The 10,396-nt window shown below is 39.5% G+C and overlaps 1 non-coding gene across 1 annotated transcript; it reads right to left on the reverse strand.

The window, feature by feature from the left end:
* Positions 1-423: 423 nt before the first annotated feature.
* trnal-caa lies at positions 424-534 on the reverse strand. Its single transcript has 2 exons — positions 497-534; positions 424-469 (listed from the first exon to the last, which is right to left on the reverse strand). It is a non-coding gene; the product is annotated as a tRNA-Leu (tRNA).
* Between the last annotated feature and the right edge of the window lie 9,862 nt (positions 535-10,396).

Below are 10,396 nucleotides of genomic sequence, written 5' to 3' on the forward strand. Positions count from 1 at the left end.
TTAACGTTTGAAAATTTCTCCATTATTCCCGAACAAAGAACCATGAAATCTTTGCTTGAACAAACTAGTATCACATCCCACACCTCCTACTAGCAAACAGAGATGTCAAACTTTATAAGTGCCTCTAGTAGCGTACTAATTTTGGTTCCAGAAAAGAAAAATACTGTTCTTTTTGACATCAAATGGATGTTCTCATTTGTTTTTTGTAATGCTTTGGTTTAAAGATGGAAAAAACTCATGAATCTTTATCATATCTCCACAAAATATATCATAAACAATGTGTGAAGCTCTATCTCAGAGTGGAGATCAGAAAGTTCAGACTTAAAGCGTTGCATTGCTTGAAACCTTCAACGCGTGCTTTTAATTTTTTCATGACGAGTTTCTGTGGCTTTAGGACAAACTACTACCCCAAGTGAAAACAGTTGTCAGAAGTGGGATTTGAACCCACGCCTCCATCTGGAGACCAGAAGCCTCATCACTTAGGAAGGTAACGAACCTTGAGTCTGGCGCCTTAGACCGCTCGGCCATTCTGACACACGGGACGTGCTTGGCTTTAGACTTTGATATCTGTGAATTCTTTCACAGGAAGGAATTTTGTTTTTGCCAAATACAACCATGGAATTTTTGCTGGACCAAACTAGGAATTCCGTCATACAGCTAGACCTTGAAGCTTACAGAATTTGTCTAATAACCCACTGCTTTTGATTTATAAAACCACTTTAATGATCTATCAGAATCCAAATTGGCGTGTTCATCGTTTTACCACAACATTTGGGTTTGAAGCAGGTAGAAACTAACTAAATCCAATAACTTTTCCTCAACATCTGTCATGACCAAGAGCTTATACTACTAATACTACTAATATTAGAAGGTTGATGTTCCATGGCCAACATTGTTTCAAATATTTAAAGCATGCATTTAAACCTTTCTTGAAGCCTCCTTTGTTTTGTCTGATACACTGTACTTACTTCTTCATGTGGTCTTTTGAGACGTCTATGGGAAGTACCAGTGCAGTTATCATCCTCTACTACTAAGAGAGAGAGACCTCCATATATATATATATATATACATATATATGAACTCAGAGATAATAAAATAAAAATAAAATACCCTTTACATAAAAGGAATGACCCAAAATGACATACATTAATATTAAAGTAGTTTCTTTCCTTCTCCTGTAAAGTTACCATTTTTGGAGTTTTCTTCCAACATCAGTGACATATATGTGTGTGTAATAAATAAAACAACTCTATAAGTTATTTAAAAGAAATAACTTTATAAGTTATTTAAATACGTTTTTCTAAATACATTTTTTTATAAGTTTAATAAATACGTTTTTCTTTATGAAAGTGAATTATCTTAAATTTAGTCTCCTCATAAATATCTTCTTGTGTTTAATGGCCATTTGAAATAAATGTTTATGGTCCCTGATTTTTGCACAATACTTTGTACTTTAATAAGAGTCATAATTAGTATTGTAATGTAAGTAATTAATTCCCTTCTCTGAGGCTGTTTTGTGTAAAAAAAAAATATTCAGAAATTAGAGCTACTTTTCAAGTAAGGTCTGGTTAACTGGTATTTAACATAATTAACAGGTGTTTTCCTTGCTTCCTGTATTTGAAATTATATGTTGGAGACCAGAATTTAGATGTTATTGAGACTAGAAAAGGGGGAGTACTTGGCCAGGGTTACCTATACTGGTCATGTGTTTGCGTTTTTTTCTAAACCATTCAAATATCATGCAAAAACACTGATGTCTGCTAAAGGATCCCTTCGTGGAACAACACAAAAAATATTATAAAAGGTGACATGAAAAACAATAAATGCGGACAACTTGGTGCTTGGCCCCCCTATTTAAGCACAATATGGGTACCCAGTAAAAGGCAGTAACACTTTTTGTTTTCACTCTGTGTCTTAAAATAGGAGTGCATGTAAAGTTGTTTAAGTGCATTAGTAATGAAAAGGGGAAGGACGCGCAGAAGCCCTGTTCTGTTTATTTATTGATGTTGCAGTCTCTTTTCTCAGGCCCTGATGCAGACAGACTGATAGGGTAGCAGTAGGAGAGAGGGGGGGGGGCAGATGAAAGAAAAGAACAAAAAAGGAGAAAAGATGGAAAGAAAGAGGAAAAAGAGAAAGAGAGATACTAAAAGAAAGAAGAAGAGAAAGGTTAAAGAAAGAACAGGGAATGACAAATTTGAAGGGAGAAAAAAAGAGATGTTAGAAGAAGTGAAGAAAAGAAAAAGAGAGGAGTGTTTAGAGGAAACAACAACAATGATGTTAAGAAAAGAGAGAGAGAGAGATACTAAAAGAAAGAAGAAGAGAAAGGTTAAAGAAAGAACAGGGAATGACAAATTTGAAGGGAGAAAAAAGAGAGAGATGTTAGAAGAAGTAAAGAAAAGAAAAAGATAGGAGTTTTTAGAGGAAACAACAACAATGAAGATGTAAAGAAAGAGAGAGAGAGAGATTGAGGAAAGAACCAGAAAGGAGGAAAGGGGTGGAGAGAGAGAGAGAGAGAGAGAGAGAGAGGGAGAGAGAGAGAGAGAGAGAGAGAGAGAGAGAGAGAGGTTACATTAAAAAATAAGAGAGAGAGAGAACAAAAGAAAGAGGAAAATGAGAGAGAAACATTAAAGAGAGAGAGAGAGAGGGGGGGTTAGATGCAAGAATAGAACAAAAAGAGAGAGAAAGAAAGAAAAAGTAAAGAAAGAGAAAAACAAGAGAGAAACAATAAAGAAAACATGAAAGAAGGGAGAGAGAGAGAGAGGGAGACAGAGATAGAGAGAGAGACAGAGATTGGGAGAGAGACAGAGAGAGAGAGAGAGAGAGACAGAGATAGAGAGAGAGAGACAGAGATTGGGAGAGAGACAGAGAGAGAGAGAGACAAAGAGTGAGTGAAAGAGAGAGACAGAGAGAGAGAGGGAGAGAGAGACAAAGAGTGAGTGAAAGAGAGAGACAGAGAGAGAGAGAGACAAAGAGTGAGTGAAAGAGAGAGACAGAGAGAGAGAGGGAGAGAGAGACAAAGAGTGAGTGAAAGAGAGAGACAGAGAGAGAGAGAGAGACAAAGAGTGAGTGAAAGAGAGAGACAGAGAGGGAGAGAGAGAGAGAGAGACAGAGATTGGGAGAGAGACAGAGAGAGAGAGAGAGAGAGAGAGAGAGAGACAGAGATAGAGAGAGAGACAGAGATTGGGAGAGAGAGAGAGAGAGAGAGAGAGAGACAAAGAGTGAGTGAAAGAGAGAGACAGAGAGAGAGAGAGAGAGACAAAGAGTGAGTGAAAGAGAGAGACAGAGAGAGAGAGGGAGAGAGAGACAAAGAGTGAGTGAAAGAGAGAGACAGAGAGAGAGAGAGAGAGAAAGAGAGAGAGAGAGAGAGAGAGAGAGAGAGAGAGGGAGAGAGAGAGAGACAAAGAGTGAGTGAAAGAGAGAGAGACAGAGAGAGAGAGAGAGAGAGAGACAAAGAGTGAGTGAAAGAGAGAGACAGAGAGAGAGAGAGAGAGAGAGAGAGAGAGAGAGAGAGAGAGAGAGAGGGAGAGAGAGACAGATTGACCTGATTTCATCCATCATGGTTGAAGGCCCTTGAGGAAGGGTGTGAATGGAGGGAGGTGTAGAGCAAGAGAGAATGCAGGGAAAGTGCACTGCACTCACTGTAACACCCAGAAAGGTCTTTTAGCTGTCAAACAAGCAGCACTGCTGTTGTCCACTTACAGCTACTGTAAACAACAGGAAAAAACCCAGACAGCACAAAACTCATATCAGACAAACAGCCAGGGCGAGTGCGATATGCAGTAGTGAAGAGGGCTGCAGCAGCTCTTCTGTGTCAGATGGCTGTAGACGTTTGTTATGAATTCCCACATCCTTCGATCTGCACCTGCATCGTCCAGGTGATTCTGTCTGGCTGTATCACGGCAGGTCCCATATGGAAAAACATACATGGACGTGTGTTTTAATACATTTGAAATGCATGTCCAATACACTGCAGTCCACCCTGAAATACATTCAAACACTGAAATGTATTTCAGCATATATTGCCATGTTGACCAAACATATTTTAAAATACATTTATATTGTAATGTATTAGGAAATATTACACATAGAAAAGTGGCATGCAACAATAAACATATGCAAATGTATTAATTTTTCAAAATGTATGAAAATAGCTAAAATGCTGTCTAATGCATATGTACACATATAATATAAAGTCAGCTTCATTCATTCAGTTCACACACACACACACACACACACACACACACATATATATGTATATATGTGTATGTAGATAGATAGATAGATAGATAGATAGATAGATAGATAGAGAGCTACACCTGTAAACGTTGTTAAAACTACATGCAATTTTTAAAATATATGATAACAAATACAAATAAATACATTTTATAAAAAATATAATATATTTTTTCCATACGTTAACAGTTTCACACACGCCTTCACCTCTATAATTCATACTGCACTTGACATGGTCATGTAATATTTTACTGTATACCGCATACCTGACATCCCAGTCATCTCTGTAGTGTGTATTATAGTCTCGTCTTGAGGTTTATATACAAACCTTGATTCCAAAAACATTGTGACAGTAATTGTAAGGCTAAAAGCAGTAATTAGTCAATTCTGTTTGACTCTAGTTCAAATGAAAACAATACAAAAAACAAATGTTTGATAGTTTACCTTAGAAACCTTTTTTGGAAATATTCCAAATTTGATGCCTGAACTTTGCTGGTAACAGTCTGGATGGTTCTCTTTACACTCGATGTTAACATCTATTGTGAGGTTTTTATTTAATTCACTTAATTAATTGATTGATCATCCAACTCACTTATCCAGTGCAGACATACAGACATACACATTCACACCTAGGGGCAAATTAGTATTACCCATTGTCCTGACTGCATGTCTTTGGACATGGGTAGAACATGCAAGCCCCATACAGAGAGGACCCTAGTTACCCAGCTGAGGAATCAAACCCAGGCCCTTCTTGTTGTGAGGCAACAGTGCTACCCACTGCCCACAATGTTTGGAAAAAAGCAGCAGCAAGACGACTGAGTTAAAGTAGAGACACCCAAGGTAAAATATTACTCCAGTAAAAATAGAAGTTCCTCCCTTTAGACCTCCATTTCAGTAAAAGTACTAAAGTATTTACCTTCAAATGTACTTAAGTATAAAGTAAAAGTACTAAAAGAGTAATTCTGGCTCTGATGTCCTGTTATCATTTTTATAACCAGACTGGCTTCATGAACTCATTTCAGGTGAAAGTCCTCCAGCGTCTCTCTTGGTAAACCAGTCTTTTAATAGAACGTCATTAATTAGTGACCCTGACGTCTATTAAAATGATCATAAGCACAAAACACTGAAGGTAACAGTTTCCATCAGGGAGAACCGAGTGGCTCTGAAATCACTTTTTACACACAAGCAAAGTTTCAGTTTCAGATTTATTTACAACTTAGTTCCAAGTTTACGTTGAATAAAAACTGGCTTTAAACTCAGGATCACAAATAAGCTCCTTTACTATGTTGATCTGTAGGCCTCTGTTCATAAACATAAACCAGCCCAAACTAATTTACTATAAAATGAAATGGTGTTTGTAGAAATTCAGAAAAAAGCCGCGTCAGTCTCGACTGCATATGTGGACATATTTCTATATTGTGCTCTGTTTACACAAAGTTAGGTTAGTTCATCATTTGTGTTGAACAGACTCTCCCAAAGTTTTACGCTGCTGTGCTGACGTTGAACCGTGTGCTGCACAGGGTCGGTATGACCAACAGGTCAAAACAAGATCTAAACAAAGTGACCACTGGGCCCTGATTGGTGCTCTGGCTTTGCACTTCTTTCGTTTTGACATGTTACGTTTTTATACACACAGAAACCAAAAGAAACGACAGATTTCTCAAAATGTAGTGGAGGAAAAAGGAAGATATTTGACTAATTTTAAGATATTTGACTTGAGTAAAAAGTCACCCAAAATGGAAAAACTTCAGTACAGATACACAGAACAGCAAATGTGTGTTGTATTCCCAGAAGTTGATCCAGTGAGTAAATTAACGGCTGGCATTTCTGTGTGGAAGTGGAACGTCTCCGTTTACTTACCATTCAGGGCTTCAACGTTATAGCGTGATGTAATTCACTCTGTCTTGATCAAGATCCCAATCATGTTCATGTTGGAACTCTTAGTGGTTTAAAAATGAAAGGGCATCGTTTGTGACCTTACGTGTCTATTGTCCCACCTTGTAAGCTCTTTGTGTGCTTTATTCAGGGCATTATGGGAAACCTCTGCTGTCGCCTATGCTGAAAGGGCAACGGGAAGAATGGTGCAGGTCTCGGTTTCCTCTCACTACCAAAGGTCATGCTTGTGCTCATGTGACGATCTTGCGATGGCAGGAGAAATTTCCCATCACTCCACAGAGCGAGCTTATTTATTTATGATGTTTGCTTAGCAACGCAGATTCTTGAGACGTAGGGATGGAGCTCTGATCAGAGGCTGAGAGTCACTGTGGCTATAGATGAGGAACACTGGAGGCCATAAATATGTGAAAAAGCTTGATTTCGACACTATGTGCAAATCTCCTGAACGTAATATTCACTGTAGCATGACAATTAGGAAGGAAATATGAAGAAAATTAATTTAGTAGTGTAGTTTTTTACATTCAGTATGTACAACGATCAGGCATGACATTGTGATCACCTCCTTGTTTCTACGCTCATTGTCCATTTGATCAGCTCCACTTACTGTATAGGAGCACTTTGTAGTTCTACAGTTACAGACTGTAGTCCATCTGTTTCTCCGATACTTTGTTAGTTGCCTTTTTCCCTGTTCTTCAGTGATCAGGACCCCCATGGACCCTCACAGAGCGGGCACTTCAGTAACACTGACATGGTGCTGGTACGAGAGGAGTTGATTTGAATTGGATTGACTGGCCAGGAGTGAGTTGCACTACGTCTCGAGATGACTGGACTGGAGCTCTTTTGACAAACAAAAATTTCAAATGTAGGCAAAAAATCAACCGAGTGCATCACTGCAAATAAGCTTCAAAAGACTCTACCAGTTCACCAAGGTATTCAGCTTGATAATCGCTGGAGGCAGTCCCGGCATATCCTGGCATATTAAGCTCTGAGTCGTTTAAAAATTTCGATGATGGAGCAGCAAAATGTTAAGCCTGTCGGTACGTTGAGATTTCGGTGCCAGACTTCTTTTGGGTAACGGAAAGAGAGAGGGAGAAGAGTTGTACCCCAAGGACACGTCAAAATACATTTTTCTCGTCCACTCTTATCCGCCACCTCCCCACCCCCACCAAAAGACCTCTCTTTTGTACAGCTTTTGATGAAGAAATGTGGAGGGAGTGAGAAATATAAATTAATAAGTCTGTGTGATGCCGTACTGAAAAAAAAAAAAAAGATGAGGCAGTCTTTTGATGTTCTCCAGGAACGGGAGAAGAGCCAGGGGGAGAAGGAGAGAGGGAGAAATGGAAGGAGCGAGGTGAAGAGAGGAAAGGAAAAAGAGATGGAGATAAAGAGAGCAAGCCCTTGATCTCGTTGAGCCGGCTGCATTTGCTTGTATGCCTTTGGGAGATGAGAACAATCCCGCGACATCACTTTGGCTCTATAGCAGCGGCGGCCTAGCGCGGAGAGGTTACTGTCAGCAGAATATTCGCTCTCATGCTTCATATTAAAAATCCAGGGGTAGCACTAGCCGCCGTGTTTGATTTCACAGAAACGGGCTAAGGCTTGTCTCTCCGCTCTGGTGGGAGACGACTGAATTCGAATGCCAAGGAGACGCTACACTTTGATCTCACTTCCAGGTCAACCTGAACTGGCCCTTTGATCTGCTTCCAGGTCGAGAACTCCCTGCTCTTTCATCCGAGGCAAAAGGGAACAGCAGAGGCTCTTTAGTGCAATGCAGTTATGTGAGTAGGTACATCTTGCTGTTTCTGAGAATTCCCTGTACAGGGTGAGTCAAAAGTCACAGGACAGGTTTTATTTGATTTTATTTTTTATTTTATTATCGACTTATCTCTGGGCTCATCTCAAACAAATTGTGTATGCTCAGAAAGTCCGCAACAAATGACAGCATTTCTTCAGAAATTCTCATGCGGGTTCATCCTGCCCCTTCAGCTCTGTGTTCAGCACCAGGGACGGCACACTGAACACGCCAGATAGCTGCATCACAGGCAACGTTCCCAGTTGTTGTTGTTCAGATCTGTCATTTTCCCTTTCATTTCTGGAACACAACGCTGTCCTGTGACTTAAAAAAGACAAAAAAGAGAAACTTGTACACATTTAAATTCTTACAAATACAGTAAGTGGCAGTGGCTATGATGGTAAATATGAAACATACTGTATAAAGCAGTTCAAATATTGCACCTCTGAGTTATTGCACATTGGGGGAGGAGTTATAGTGATTAATGGCTACAGGTAAGAATGACGTGGCGCTCTCCGGTGCATTCGGGTAGAATGAGTTTTGCGCTGAATGAGCTCCTGTGTCTCATCACCATGTCGTAGAGTGGGTGGGAGCCATTGTCCATAATGGCCTGCAGCTTAGACAGCGTCCTCCTCTCGGACACTGCCATCAACAAGTCCAGCTCCAAGCTCACAACATCACCGGCCATGCGGAACAGTTTGCTGAGTCTGTTGGCATCTGCAACCCTCAGCTGGCTTCCCCAGCATGCGACAGCATAGAGGACTGCACTCACCACCACAGACTCATAGAAGATCGTTAAAGTTGAAGGACCTCAGGCACCTCAGGAGATAGAGATGACTTTGGCCCTTCCTGTAGAGGGCGTCAGTGTTCCCAGCCCAGTCCAGTTTATTGTCAATATACAGTATGATATCATGGCTTAAGTATCAACATAATGTTAATAATAATAATAATAATAATAACAACGGTTAATAATAAGCCTTAGAGCCCTAAAATGTGGGGGGTTTTTGGGGGGTCAATGTCAAATACAATTGCATTTATAAAGTATTTATATGACACATTAACACATGCCATATGTTGTTATTTTCAGGAGACCATGGGTTATACAGACATGCCATTGTTTGAAATGTAAATGCTAACAGAAACTCGATATTTTTATGAATTTGGGTCATTTTTTATCAAAAATTTACCTAGTGCCTGCAAAATTTGTAATATTTTGCCTATAGAGGTCTTGAAAATGATAACAGGGAGCGAGGTTGTGGACGCATGTGCGGAGATAAGCGACTTTTTTTGTGGACAAAGTCAGATGGCCAACACGGAGAGATCTAAAGTCAGACATGACAGACTAACCAGAATCAAACAAGTATGATCAAACATCCAAACATTACAAACAACAAAGACCAGCGACAACTATTGGCAAACACATCACAGGGTAAGTGAGGAACAAGCGGGAACACAGGTGGAAACAATCAGGGGTGGAGTCACGAATGAGGGGGCTGGACTAAAAAAAACCAAAACAAAGAACATGCGGGCTAAACCAAAACACAACATGAACACATGGACAGGACTGCGAGGGGCCAATCATGACAAAAATAAATGATAACTTTTCAGAAATTGTTCATTTGGAGTGTCTAAAAGCTGAAAGTGCAAACATTTTGATGGTGATTAATTTTTGTGATGATGATGATGATGATGATGATGATGATGAATGAGAATAAAAATTAGCATAAGGCGGCCATGTATTTTATTGATTTTCTGTCCTCCTGGATTCATGCTCAGTGTAAAAACAGCCTTCGTTTTCAATTACAATTTGAGCTGCATATTTAACACCAGATATTTTTCATACTCAAAATCAATGTAAACTGAAAGACTGAGCTAAAAATCATTCATTTTAATAATATCTGACAAATATATTGTTATTTAACTGTTGAAATGTGTTTTAGGGCCTGTTTGTGTGATTTTGAGGGAAAGAGGGAATGTGGACTGGATGTAGTCTCTCAGCTAAAAGGATGGACACACCACATGGATAGCCTTTGGCCTCATAAGGCTAAAGTGTGACTAAAGTCTATAAGTGTGACTGCGTTTTTAGTCGTGTTTTATGTGCATCTAGCTGTAAATTGTTGATCATCAGCACAAAACTCAGAGTCTGAGTCAATCTGAGTCAATCTTGATCTGTTTGAGACATGAGGAGAAGTTTGAGGTTGTACTTGTGGAGCTAAGACATTTAAATGGGCATTTAATGGAGGCAAAGGCAAGATCTGAACGGTGGTTTTCTGAACTGGATTATTGACAGAATCATCGCTCAAATCTTCACAGATTCACTCTGGACACACAGGGTATATCCAGATGGTCAACGTGACGTGGGAATTGCATCAGTGTTTTAACTTTGGTAATTGTATGATAATAATGACATGTACTGGCTCAAGTATCATGATAATGTTGTATGTGGCTGAAATATTGTCATAATATTGAATCATG

This window comes from Pygocentrus nattereri, chromosome 13, assembly GCF_015220715.1.
Source record: "Pygocentrus nattereri isolate fPygNat1 chromosome 13, fPygNat1.pri, whole genome shotgun sequence".
Taxonomy (NCBI): domain Eukaryota; kingdom Metazoa; phylum Chordata; class Actinopteri; order Characiformes; family Serrasalmidae; genus Pygocentrus; species Pygocentrus nattereri.